Consider the following 15,116-nt stretch of genomic DNA (forward strand, 5'->3'; position numbering starts at 1 on the left):
CGAGCGGCAATTGCCGGCCGTGGCCCAACCCCACATTCCCCTGATAGGTGAAGAGTTGGCCATATAGGCTGAGCTCCTCGTTCCTGATGTTAGAGAACTTTCAAATCTGTATCAGTCTGTATCAGATTCGTTGCAGCCCCGTTTTTAGAGATTTGGGTATGGAGGAAAAGAGAGTGGGTTGTGTTTTCTGACACTTGGTGAGTTCCCTGACACACCGGAGACACATTCATGTATAAAAGACATACAAAAGTGCATTTTGCATGATAGGTCCCCTTTAAGGAAAGTAATTCTGACCCATAGTAGACCCAAATATTAAGCATTAACAGCTGTTGTGGAAGTGCTAGCTAGCTGCACAGCTGCGATGATTACCGCTGCACAAACAGGGAACGTCCATCTCCATTACAAGAGCCAACACTAGCATCGGACAGCTGCAATGTACTTTGTCCTCAGTTCACCCGTCAACCAGTTTGAAGCCACTGTGTTTGTGTGTGTACTCACGTTCCCTTTAACGTTAAATCTCTAACATAATGTAGCTGATAAACATAACTGATGCAACTCCTTAAGACCTTAGCAGAGTTTGTGTCTTGCTTACCACCTGCTGATTCAACTGAAGGGGTATGAGCCCTCGAATGTATAGAGAGATCTGGATACAGCGTTGGAGGCGGGGCCCAGTTCATTCATGTTAATCGTTTCTCAGTGAGGCATAAAGCCAAAACGGCCTGCCTGTCAACAACAAAAATACCTGAATCCTCCCTGGATCTTCAGATGATATTCTGAATACATCCGGGCCCATGAAGCAAGTGCATAGCATTTACCTTAAAGGTCCCATGACATGCTTTTCTGGTTATTACCCGTCCCCTTGTGCGTTATGTATCTTTTTCTGCATGTAAACGGTCTGCAGAGTCACAAACCCTCAAAGTACACCCTGTAGGGAGTAAAACTCTAACACAGTCTATGCTGCCCCAGAACGCCTCGTTGGAGATTTCTCTTTTTCCATTGTTTTCTTCTTGGGTATAGTGACATATTGGGTATAGTGACGACTTCCTCACACACACACACTCACTCAGCCTAATCTTTTCTCAGCTGCAGCTCCGCGGATTTCTCAGCCTGAACTCAGCCTGAGACAGCGGGACACAGCGAAACTCAGCCTGAACTCAGTCTGAGCACACACACAAACTCACAGCCAGGCTACGAGCATGTGTGTGTGCTCAGGCTGAGTTCAGGCTGAGTTTCGCTGTGTCTCGCTGTCTCGCAGACCCCACGCAGCAACCAGGAAACGACACCAGTAAGCTAGCTCACACTGTCCGCTCCAGCAGCGAGCCCCGCAACGTCCCGCCAACACGGCACCCAGACCCCACGCAGCATTCTCATCTGTCTGTCATTGCTGGTGTCCTTTTCTGGTTGCTAACGCCATTGTAACACATAATCACTGATATCCAGGTGTAACGGTGGTGGACTCATCAGAACAGAGTGGGCTCACAGGGAGGGGCGGGGGGGGGGCAGGAGCTCCAACAAGCCGTTTAGGACAGAGAGTGAATACACATACTATACAGAGACGCTGTATGAGAAACCAATGTGAGTTTGGAAAATTGCACAATGTAAATCTATTCTAGTAGACCTCAACAATGGAATTATGATCAGTAGAAATGGCTATGTCATGGGACCTTTAAAGCAACTAACAGGCAGACTTTTAGGAAGACAGATTCACATAGATAGGTAGCTGCAGGTAAAGTGAGGACATGGATTGCTTCCTTAGCTTATAGTGTACGAAATCTGGAAAATGAAAAGAAAAAGCAATAGCAATTTGGTTGCAAGACTTCTCAAGGCTGTAGAAGCTCCTATATTGAGGCACCAGCAAATGTTGTCAAGGTTACAGAAGCACATCCCATTACACAGGTGAAAACGGCTGCCCTGGGAGGCCTCATATAAACCCGAAGGAAACACACATTTAGAACTGGCTAAATCCCACTCAGTGTCACAAAACAGTACATGTAACCTAACCAGAGGGGGGAAGTAATGTGGCTACAATGTGACATGAGAAACCCTAGTACTACACATTGCTGATCCATCCATCCGGACTACCGGATCCTCACTATTGCGGTAAGCGTGTTGTCACTTCCGGGCAATCCTGTGTGCTTGCTCTGCTGCTGATAGCTTATATTATCTTAAATTAAATCGATCGTTTTTACAATTCTTGATCACGGCAGCTACCTGACGTTATAATCACACGTTACTACAGCTTAAGCGCTCACAACTCTCCTTCTCTTAGCGACTGTAACTCCACAGTTGCTTACACTTCTTTCAGTTTTGCTAACGGTAGCTACTTTAGCTTGATAGCTAACCATGGCTACTTCCTAGGGTTGCCAACTTCCAGAAATGGAGAAACGGGACACATGCATGTGTGCCCCGTGCGCCAGAAACGCGAAGATTTTCCGGTTTCTGGCGGATTTAGTTACTTTTTTTTGTTACTTTATTTCGGTTTTAGGGTTAGCGTCAGGTTAGGGTTATATTATTTAATTATTTTGGGGGAGCCAGCCCCTAGGGTTCGAAAATGTTTTTGGGGGTCAAACCCCCCCAAACCCTTAAAATGCATAGAAAACTATGCATACCTATAACACAATACAAACACAATGGTATTACACCTGCATTAGGCTACTACATCACATTGTACATCAGCATGTTCAAATCGGATAGGTGGGCACTTGGGACATATGGGCACCTCGATGTACAATTGGCTATTTTGTCCAAAATTTTAAAAAATAAATATTTGAAAAATGGTATTAAGTAATGCAAAGTATACATGATGTGAACATGCACGGTACATCCTTATTAGACTTAATGTTATCCTTCAACCAACCATTTTCCAATCAATCAGCTGACTGACTCTCTCACACACACACACACACACATACACGTGAAGACCCGAGACAGATCTCCACTCACGGGCTTTACCCAACTCTGTTTTTCTTCCCACTGTTTGTTGTAAGACACAAGTCTTTTCTTTTTAGAAGGGCCAGGGCCCAGAACCACATCCTCTCTCTCTTCTCCTCTTTCATTATCAGCTCCTCCACCGGCAGCGCTCATTTTCCCACACGACTGAACAGGCTGACATGCCACACAAACAATGATGCCTCGCCTGCGGCCCACCGGAGAAAATCTCAAACACACACACACACACACACACACACACACGTGCGAGCATTGTGCCTGCCCTGTCAACTGAGCGGTCCTAGCGCCCTTCGCATACAGCACACAAACACACAGGCACGCAGCCAGACACATATTTTTTATTTTTCCCTTTACACAGGAGTCCGGGACAAACAAAGTCCCGTACGGGACACGCCCCTTTTGGCTCAAATACGGGGCGTCTCGGCTAATACGGGGCGTCCCGGCTAATACGGGACGGTTGGCAACCCTACTACTTCCTGTTATCTGTGTGTGATTATTCTAGCGTCCAGGACAGAAGTTTAAAAAGGAGACTAAATGGAGTCTCTGAGAAGGTTCAAATTGGTACTTTAATTAATAAAAAGCATGGTAATGTCACAAACAGAATATAGTCCGAACAGAAATACAGCTGTGATTTCTGGCTCTGGTCGTGAAGAAAAGAGGCCGTCCCCTCAGGTCGTGCTGTTTATATATCCTCTGCTGGCTCCTCCCTGCAGGCCGACTCACCACATTTCAATATCCGTTGTTACGCATATCAGAGGATAAAGACATTGTACATTCAATATATATCTAAACACGCCTTTTCTCTTCCTTAACTCTTTCATGACTTTTCATTTAACACATTCTAAACGCTGTAATCAATACTCCTAAAAATACAGGAAATACTTCACAGCAGTTTGGTTTCCGGTCAGTCTGAATGTTGTCACATGCTAACCACATCTGTAAACAATAACGTAATCAAATAAACTGTACCTTATCCAACAATAATAATATCTCGACGTCTATAGTTGTAGTGTTGAAATCAGTAGGTTTCGATGTGCAACATCATATCATATCGGTGCTAAATTCACCTCTATAGTAAATGGTATATTAGCCTCATGCTAACCGGAGATGAAGGATTTTCAGAATAAAAGCTTAACAAGTTCTTGTGCACAAGAACTTCTGGTTTTTCAGTATAAAACAGCAATTAAACTGACTGTGTGTTTAAGGTGCACTATGCTCTCAAAACATTGATTTTAATTTCTAACAGTCCCTCCTTACACACCTAAAAGGTGTGTATAATACTGAAATCAATGAGTTCTTCATCTGAACTCTGCATAGTACATAACTCATATCAAAAACATACAATAAAATGGAATGGTTTTAATATCAACCTTAGAAAAATACAAAAATACTTTGACTGTTCAAACATAAAAGTTTTCCCTTGTGCATAACTTCTAGTGTTAACATTCAATATGGTTCTTCAAAATAGCAGCATTCTTCAAAATAGCAGCAATGGCTTGGTATCAGAACATTTCTTCCTCCCTCCTTTCACAGAAACCGTTCTCATACCACGCTCAGTGTTAAGGCACTTGTTTTTACAAAGTGAAAAGAAACGACCCATTTTAGAATATCAATGATCCATACAACATGTGATCCATCATTTTAGAACAGTATGGCTAATAAAGAATAAAATAAAATATCTTGTACCAGTTTAATGTAATAATAAAAAATAAAAATACACCATCTTGGAATAGTATAGGATAATAATAAAAATAAACAATACACTATCTTGGAATAGTATAGGTAAATTGAAATGGATTCACTCCATTTTAGCATTTTATTTTGCTCACTTCTTCACATGATTTCATCATTTAAAGAATCACATCGGCTGGACATTCATTGAATAATCTCATCTCTGAACATCCATATCATTTAAACTCATTCAAACTAACTCATCATTTTCCTCAACATCTGTATATGGGGGTGGATCGTCCGGTTCTGCTAGCATTTGTAACTGTCTCCTCATGAGAAATGTACCCTCCCTCCTTTCATACCATTTAAGGTATGAAAGTAATATGTTCTCTAGAAGAGGCCGTCGTGATCAATCAATGCAGTGATAAGGTCCCTGAAATGGTGTGAAAACCGGTGGAATATCACTAACGCATTATACTAATTTATTTTCAATTCTGGTCTACTTAAATAACCATGCTAACAGTGTGTGGAACCTTGGGTGCCCGAGCATGTGATAATTACTCCCTCCTTTAACAAGGACTTTAAAAACAGAAGTGGTTTCTTTAATGGTTTGTAGTTCAATTCAGGAATGTTCACTCATGGCAGATATGTTTCTCCTTTAAATAACATCTCTAAATGTCAGGTCATCACTGATTAATGGATGAGCATTAGGAGGTGGTGGCACTTGTCTTTTAAAACTCATACTCTGGTGCCGTGCATCCCTCTGAAGCTGCAAGTAAGATTTAAAACATCTGCAGGGTGGGTTGAGCGACCCCTTCTCCCTGAACGATATTTGTTGTCGAAAATATGCACCATTAAAATGAGTGATCCAAGGCCCCGTATGTATTACTCCCAATTATACTAGTTTTTCAAAATTAAAATTTTCAATTGCTCTTTGCCTAGTGTCTTTTTAAAAACTCTACATCTTGGATGACAAACAAATGTTTTTTCCACCTTAACATTTCTCCTGTGGTAATATCCATGCTACAATGGAGACATCAATACTCTAGATTGGAATACCTTCTTTGGCTTGGTTCTAGCTCGACCTTTAATATTTTCCATTCAAATAAAGATTTGTCTGCTTTCTATATTGTAACAAATTAAATCTTCCCCAAATTCTCACATGAATAAGAATCTCTAAAAGAATAATTTGTTTATATGATGAAAAGATTGAATAATATGTTCTACCCTCAGTGTGTTTTTAGGATTATTTTCTAATAAGTGTGTTTATGTGTAAACTCACTCACTCCCGTGTTCCTTCTCTCCCCCTCTGGTCGTCAAGCCACGACCCCCTCACGTTCTGCTGGCCCATGCCAACTCCTCTGGTTCCGTCCTGTCTTCTCAGTCCATCCGCTCTTGAATCCTCCCGCTGTAACTCTTTCCAGTGGGCCAACTGCTTTGCATTTCATCTCCTCCTTTTCAGTCTCTACGCTGTTGCATGGAGGGCGTATTCCGCTCTCATGTCCCACACTCTGCTCTTGTGCCAAATCTCGTGGCTCAGTTTGGAACTTCGTGTCCTGATTGAGGGACCGATGAGTTTGCCTCTTTGTCAGCATGCTGGTTTGGTTCTGGATGCCTCAGGTGGAGCTGGTTCTGGATGCCTCAGGTGGAGCTGGTTCTGGATGCCTCAGGTCGTTGTTGGTTCAGCTCGGGTTCTCTGTCTGTTCGATGGAGGAGGGGGAGGAGGAGTCTCCTGTGGTGAGGTCATTTGTCTGAAGATGGGGTCGTAGCAGTCTGACAGGCAGAGAGAGAGAGAGAGATCTCGGGACGCATTACCTATAACTAATTCTAACAAACTGAGGTCAAATATATCCAATCCTTTCCACCATTTTCCTAATCTTACTATCTGTCTTAGATGTTAAATGCCATCTAAACCCAATTAATGTCTATCCCTAAACCTTGTTTCCACCCACTGTAACATGGCTACTCCAAATAACTCTTTCAGGAAACCCTCTTCTATAAATTAAAAATACCTACATGTTTCAAGCTCCACATATTTCACACACAATAAAATAACGTCCCCATATTTTAAGTAACTTTTGTGACTGGACATATCTGCAATGTCGCCACAATCTGCTGGGGAATTTTGTTTATAGAGTTTGTACGTACAAAGCTGTACTTGTGGGTTAGTACCTGTTTCTACTGTAATCATTTTCAATAATTTTGCTCAGGTCACCGGTCGGTTGTCCATAAACTTAACAGGAGTGTTTCTGGTACAGACTAAAACATGGATCCAGTGTATTTGGAGATTCCCCTAATCTGTAAATCCCCATCACTTACATATCCCAATCACTTAAACCCATCTCATCATTTGATACAAGAACTGCATATATGGGGGGTGAATCATCTCGATTGTAACCGCCTCACCTTTGGGACCGAGTATTTCTAACTCCTCCTCTTGTGGCTCAGCTGATCTTTTGGCTCTGGGGATAAGTGAAACCCTCTGAAACACAGCTGGAGTTCTGTTAGTGATGTGAGCATTCTCTATGAGTGAACTAATGGATCCATGTCTTACTTATTGTACTCCCTATCCAACCAAAAAGGTGCCAAGTGTAATGAGCACAATCAACAATGCTATTCTAACTCTTATCCCTAGGGGACCCCACAATTGGTTTGGCTTTGTTCTTGTCATCTCTATTTTGTCCATGGTTGTGTCAGTTACAGAATTTAAATAATGAGTACTATAATAACGTATACGAAAATTGGACTCTTTTTCAGATGTAAAACAAAAAATAGGTTTTCACTTTAGTATACAATCTATAAAAATCTATAGACAATTTGTCTTTTGAGCTGTTTCTATCTTTATCTTATTTCTATTTATTGTTTTGTTCCAGCTCTGCCAAATCAGTCCTAACTCCCAATAATGTTCTGGAAGTTGCCAGTGAAGGGTGACAATGTGTGAGGTGGTGTCAATTTGCTCCTTTTTCTTTACCTTTAAACCGGCGCGCGTGTGAAGTTCATTACAACTTCTCACTGTTCCGTCCACCGGGATCAGCTCACTGTCTTTTGTGAACTTTCACCCTCACCCAATCACCTGGCCGAACAGGAGTCTCTTCTGGAGTCTCGTCTGGTATCTCTGTAGCTTTCCAGCCTGTGTAGACAAAACTTGGATAATATTACTCAGAGTTCTGACATATTCATCACTTCTATTCGTCTAATATCTAAAACTGGACCACTCCCTCCTTGGAGGAGGCCCAGGCTTCGGCATACCTTTTGTCGTTATGAGACCTATTATTAAATACATGTTATTATTTATTAACTACAACGTCACTGAAATCAACATATCTGTATAATCATGACACTCCCTCCTTTGAGCATAACATGCTCAATCAATATTGCAATGATTACCCTATTCTGAACAGGACACGCAAAACCCATAACGTTGTACAAAATAAATATAACTTCTCCGTGTAGCCATAAGGCGTACAAAAAATATCATTTGATGTATGGCTTTCTGATGGTATAAAAACATTCACTCAAATTTGCCATTAGCACAAAAATTGTTTACTTGTTTCAGGAATGGCTTTTGTCCTGGTATTATGCATCATTGTTGCTGCGAAAACAATACCCCTGGTGTCGCTAATGCGTCTCAATAATTCTAGGATTAGAGGATTGTTTGATACTGCTGAACAAACATATGATAAAATAATATTTCTCCAAACTAGAGGGAAAATACGAACTATTCTCACAGAGGGTGACATGCATGGAGGGCTGGTGCCCCTCTCTCAAAATGAGATATTGCCTTACGCACTACATTATAAATCAGTAAAGTCACTCAAGAATAAATAAATAAAAACTGATTCTTGAAACTGTTGTAAAAACCCTACAACTTCTTCATCCAAGCTCTCAATCAGTGTTATGTTATTTAATCTGCAGCTCATTGCCTTAAAACAGATACTTCAGACCGATTATAAAATTGTGTTTATGAGAAAAAATGTAATCTGACTCCATAAATCACATAATTGTTTGACTAAAAAACTACACTTCCACTAACAATAAATGAAGTTCCCCTTTAAACACAGCCCCGGTCTTCTGACGGGGTCTATCTATGTACTGGCTGGAAATGTTGGGCCAGTCTCTGTCGCTCTGTCACTGTTCTCCCGCTAACAGTCACTCTCTAGTTCTGCTGGGTTCTTGTTGACTTCTTCACTGGTTTGAGACAAGCGACCCTATCGGACACCTCCCTTTGTAGCCAGACTTCACCACAGCAGAATCGAGTTTCTGTTTTTAGGTCTCAACAGCTCCACGTCTGGTGTATCGCCGCCCCTTGGACTGCAGTCGGTGTAAACAGGAGGTAAGGATCCTCCGTCTTGGGCGAGTACTAAGTTTCCGTCTTCATAATATTTGGGTGGAAACCTGTCATCTTGACCTCACAACATCACTCGTAATCTCTTTCCTTCTCATAATTACAAAAATAGTCTGCTAAATGTTCTACTATGTTTTATGCTTTATGTGTAAATGCAATATGCTACTCACTGTCATGTTTTACATTAAACCTCTCCCTCCTGTGGTGACAGATATGGCTCAATGTAGCTGAAGATTTCAAAATACCCTTGTGCTGAAGATGCATCACCTGGTGGTCTGGTCCTCTGAGCTTCCTCATTGTTGTGGTTGATACCAGGGTGTCAGTGGCATTTGGGTCATGTTTGGCACCCCTGTTCGTCTTTGACATCTCTGGGACCCCCTGCCTCCGTCGTAAACCTCCCCGGGGTATCTGCATGGAGGGCCGTTGTTTGGTGCAATGTTCTGCGGACACTCTCTGGACCAATGTGTCAGCTGACCACATTTGTAGCAGCCTTCATCTGTTCTTCGTCTTGATCGTGGCTTTCCTCCTCTGCCACTTTGTCTTCCTCGGAATTGTTGATTCTGCACCTGAATCTCTGGCACCTCCCGAGCTTGAATTGTTGGAGGTGTCTGACCTGCCTTCTCTGGTTCTATGGCCATCCCTGATGTAGCTGCCATTTGCCTTGCCGCTTTCTTGTTTTTAATAGCTTCGGTATCTTTCTCAGCTATTTGCATCTTCAAGAGTCTCAGTTGTAGTGCTTCCATTTCTGTCTTTTGTGTTTGTCTTTCTTCTGTGATTTCTTCTAATCGTATGTTCTCTTCTATCAGGTGTTTTGATTGACTGGTTAGCACTCTTACTTCATACTCCAATTCTTTGAGATGTTTGTTCATGGAGACTCCATCCAACTGCAAGACTTCTCCTATAGAACCAACATTCGGGGAGGGAGGAGGGACTTCGGCCAGGCTTAGATACAGCTTCGGAGTTTGGATAACTGGAGCCTCTTTGGTTTTTTCTGCTATGTCTTCCCTCACTGGCAGGTCTGCTACTCGGACCACATTTATGCTGTGTGCCAATAGGCTGGCATATTCCAGATGGAGTATCAGACTTGTAACTCTTATAAATCTTTCTTCAGCTTCTCTCCATATAGTTAGCTGTTGTAGGCATTGTTCGTGCTCATAGTCGAGTACTGCTCTTCTATGGGCTTTTGTTGGTCCAGGTTGATCATCTGCTGGAACCAGTCCTCTTGTTTGCCACTGTTCCAACAGTTTCTCTATTTGGTTCCATGTCTTCTGTCTAAGTTTTGGAACTGTTGTAGCATCTGATCTGATTTTACCCTTTCCTTGATATCTGCAGTTGAGCCTGGCTCTGCTTTTGGTCTCAACTTAGTTTCTTTCGGTGACATGCTCTCTAACTATTCGAATGATCAAAGCACTAGTCCTCTGACTAGTACCTTTGTATTCCTTCAAAATATCCTACATCATCAGAATTGTTAAATCTGTTCTTTTTTTTTTTTTTTTAAATAAAGTTAATTAAAAGATAAAAATTATGCAAATTTTAAAATCTGAAATGCTAAAAATAAAAATTGTACAGTGTATGGTTTTGACTATGAAATATGAAAATTAGAAATCTGGTGAAAATCTTCCACTTTCCGAAGTGTTTGGAATTATGTAAATGTCATAATTGTGTTAGCTTCAATACATTTGTTTGCTTATTTGAAAAGTATTATATAAAGTGTTTATCTTATAATTAGAAACCACTTGCAATTCTATCTCGGCGATGAAGCATGTGTGTATTTATAACACTTAGAATTAGACTTCAAAATGCTATTGAGTGTTTCCTCTATGTAATAATTCTGTACTACCAGCAGAGTGCGCTATTGTAATTTCCAGCTTAATCCACTAGGGATTACTGTTGCAAAACTAACCTGTATTTAAGAAAAGCTTATTTTCCTTCCTAAAAATGGAAAGAGAATTACACTAGGGAAGAATATTACACTATGGTAAAACAACACAGCACATAATCTCCAAAACACTTTTGCAAACTGGAATATTTCAAAAACCGTCAATTCAAGCAGAAAGAAACTTCCAATATCAGATCCCTATGAATGCCAAACTTCCCACGGTAAAATAACCTGTCTATTTTATAATTCCAACTTTGCAAAGAAATATGATTTGTCCTTCTCAAGGAGGAGTAGGACTGGGTAAAAACAAACAGTCTCACTTCTTCAATTAGCATTTCACGAAATGGCGACTGCCGTGTGGTTCATTTTAAACATGCTGGCAAAACAAGATGGCAACTTTTCCAACCTTTGACCTGAAGAACAAAGGGATTTTACAACACCTCGTGGCTTTCACAGCGGAGTTTTTTTAAATTCAACACAAAACAACAATGCAGTTTAAAATAACATTTCTATTTAATGTACAATTTATAAATGGGCCTCATACCCTTACGTCACAGTTCTCTACCCATGCACGTAATTTTTGACTTTAAGAGCCAGTATGGTTATCTCCTCTGTTTAAACACGCCATGTTGGGACAAATTTAAGACGCAAATCAAACACAATCAGCAGAATATCGTCTAACTAACGCACGAATGTCGCACTTCTCATCGTAATCCACACGCAATGTCTGTTTAAAAACAGGAAAACAACCACTGAAAGTTTCAAAACTTCCAGGCCTTTTCCTCGAAAAGGACTTTTTTATAAGAAAGCCTCACACTGTAATCAAAACACTCACTCAACTGTGTTCTTGTTTAAATAGTGTAAGGAAATATTTGTATGTATTCGTGCAAACTGTGAAGAAGCTTGAAAATGATTTGTGTAGAAAACTGGGCTGGTTTTGGGCCTGCTAACATGTGGTTTTGTGAGGACAAAGGAAGAGGGGGAAGGTGTGGAGTTGACATAGTCATCTCAGATCCCTGTGATAAGGAAGCTGAGCCACTGGGATTGGGGACTTAAGATGTGGGGTGTTGATGATAATTTGGGCAGCCAATCACTGGTCTGGAAGGGAGGCGCAGATAACTCCTCCTTGGGTCAGCGAGGGATATAGACAGAAACCCCGCTGTGTTCGGTCTCTTTCTCCTCTGGCTGGCTGGCTGGCTGGCTGGCTCACGTGAGTATCAGGTAAATGTGGGATCCCACAGAACTGTATGTAATTTGTACTGTATTGATTGTACTTGATTGTATTGCATTGTATATTACCATTAAAGTGGATTATTGTTAAACGGTTACTTGTAGGTTCTGGGTTTCCTTCCTGTAAGATAATGGCTCGTGTAGGAACGCGAGGAGATTTAAGAAAGTGGACAAGTTGTCTACCAAATCTCCTAACAAATGGTGATCTCCGACGTTTCCGAGTAGACAGGGCTGTGGAAGGATTCAGAGGACCACACTGGGTCGGGAACAAGCACTTTTAGACGCCTCGGACAATAGCAGGGCCATGTATGATTGTCTGTAGGCGTTTCAGAGTGTTTTTGAAGTTTGAATGGAGTATGCAATGCATCTTTTTTACCATGTTAGGAAAGTTATATATAACACGTGAACGTTGATCGTCAGGTATAGAGAGTCCTGCGTAACAAGAAATTAGAGCAGTTTAGCGTGGATCTTCAGGTAGTTTAGTCCGGAAGTGGCGTAGGAGCGGTGCAGTTCGTGGGATGTGCGGTGTGAGTCCCACACGACGTAACCTGGATGATCGATATTTAAGATCGGTCCGCCGTTTATAACTGGGGGTAAAATAAGAGTCCAAGACCAAATAAGCGAAAGTGTCAGCGGACTTTTATCTGTTAAATCCTTGGGAGAGAGCGCTAACGTCACCTACATTGTGACGAGACCGGCTCCCGTTTCCCTATCTGTAAAAATTAATTTGAAAGGCTGACGTAAATATAACGTTGATCGCAAGGTAGGCAGAGAGTCCTGCGTGACGACATATGAAGCACGTTATCAAGCCGGACAAAATGTAAGGGGAATAAATCTGTGTGATTTTTACCTAAATAACCTGTATGAGCATTGTCTATGGATATCAGATATTGAGTCAGAAGAGTGAAGCTCATTTGTGCTCTGCTGCTGCCATCTAGTGGCTGAAAGGAAGGGAAGCACGTTAATTAAGTCAGATAAATAAAAGCGAAGTCAATATATTGCGTATATTTAACTAAATGAGCTGTCTGTGGGTTGTCATTGTTGATTAGTACAGACCTTGTTTTATGTTGGTAAATGTAATGATACAAAAGCAAGCTATTCATCACAATTGTATTTTTAGGTTATGAATAAGACAAAAATAGTGGCCTAAGGGATAAGCAGAAAGGTTTTTGAACGCTTGTCAGTTATGACAGGGCGTTTAGGTTTTCAATGTGCGCCATCACGTTAAAACAGGATTGGTGGCATTTTCAGTTCATTGCTTGCTTCCACACGCCTTCCCCCTCCTTGTCTCTTTCACGACTATAGTTAATGCATTAGAACGATTGTCAATTTGCCGTGTTTCTAGGAACACGGCTGTTCCGGAACGGCCTTTCAAAATAAAAGCCAAAGGCCGCTGTTCGCCAGAGATGCCTTCACAATAAAACAGTAATTACCTTAACAATATATTTAACTTATATTGCGTCTTTAAATATTGATTTTAATTCATTACAGATCTAACCTGCTTGCAACACAACTTAGATAAACAATTTCAAGTGGTTAAAAGGGGTTTCCTGTCTGGCTCATTTGATTTAGAACTGAAGTAAGGGAGAATAGTGTTTTATGAGTCATTCCTCATGGTTTATAAAGATAAATCATCAGTTTGTCTGGACTTTGATATAGAGATAGGATCATGGTGGAGAAGGAAGACCTTTTTTGGTTTCAAATTAAAGTAGAGTTTAAGGATGAAGTAAGCAGGACTTCAACTGGGCCAAAAGACATTTTAAAGTTTAATATTCTTGGTTAGCAAACAAGACATCTGATTATTATGTCACACGTGATAATCTTGTTATAGAAACTAGCTTAAAATATTGGAGAAAATATGTAGATGTTCTTTCGTGGTGTGTGGAATATGTGATGCTGGAAACATGTACGTTTTTCAATGTATAGGAGAAAATGGTTTCCTGAAAGAGTTATGTTGGGTACATATGTAGCAATGGATGAAACAATTTTTAGAGTGGGTTTTTGTAATATCATTTGTAGACATCAATTAGGTTGTTTAGATGGCATTTAACAATTAAGACAGATAGTATGATTACAAAGAGTCAGAGTGGAAAGGGTTGGATTTATTTAACCTCAGTGTGCTAGATTTTTTTATAGGTAATGCGTCCCGAGACCTGGACTCCCCCTCTGAGTTAGAAAAGGCTACGGTCCCGACCCTCCAAGCAGACAAAAGACCTAACCCAACAGGAAACTCCTCCTTCTCCATCGAACAGACAGAGAACCAGAGCTGAAACGAGAACAACAAGACTGCAGCCAGAACTATCTCCGCCTGTGACATCCAGAACCAGACAGCATGCTGACGGGCAGAAATCTACGCTCATCAGTCCCTCAGACAGGACCATGAAGTTCCAAGCTGAGCACAAGAGCAAAGTGTGGGACATGAGAGCAGAATCTGCCCCCCATAAAAACAGCAGAGAGACTGTAAAGGAGGGGATAAAATGCAAAGCAGGGCAAGATGGGGCATGCAGAGGTAACTGGGCCAATGGCTGACAGCGGATGAAGTTACAGCTGAGGGACTGAAGAGAACACAGAATCAGAGGAGTTGGCATGGTCGATTTGAAGTGAGGAGGCCGGGGTCACGGCTTGAGAAAACCAGAGGAGGAGAAAAGGAAACCGGGAATGAGTGAGTTTACACATAAACACACTTATTCACAAAACGCACATTTAAAGCATAAATACGTAAAGACAGAAAGATTTATTAAATTAAAAATAGCAGTAAACTATTAGAGTAAAATGAGAACACACTGAGGGTTAAAGGGGGCCACATGACAAAGTACAACCATATTCTTCAATCTTTTCATCAGGTTAACAGAATATTCTTTGACATTTTTATTCACGTGTGAATAAAGTAGTGGGATAGTTTTGGGAACCACTCTATAAGACAAATCTTTATCTGTATGGATAATGTTAAAGGGAGAGCTGGTGCCAAGCCAGATATAGTATTCCAATCTAAATAATTGATTTCACCATTGTAGCATAGTTATTACCATAGGAAATATGAAA

The sequence above is a fragment of the Pseudochaenichthys georgianus genome, chromosome 8, assembly GCF_902827115.2.
Source record: "Pseudochaenichthys georgianus chromosome 8, fPseGeo1.2, whole genome shotgun sequence".
NCBI classification, from domain to species: Eukaryota; Metazoa; Chordata; class Actinopteri; order Perciformes; family Channichthyidae; genus Pseudochaenichthys; species Pseudochaenichthys georgianus.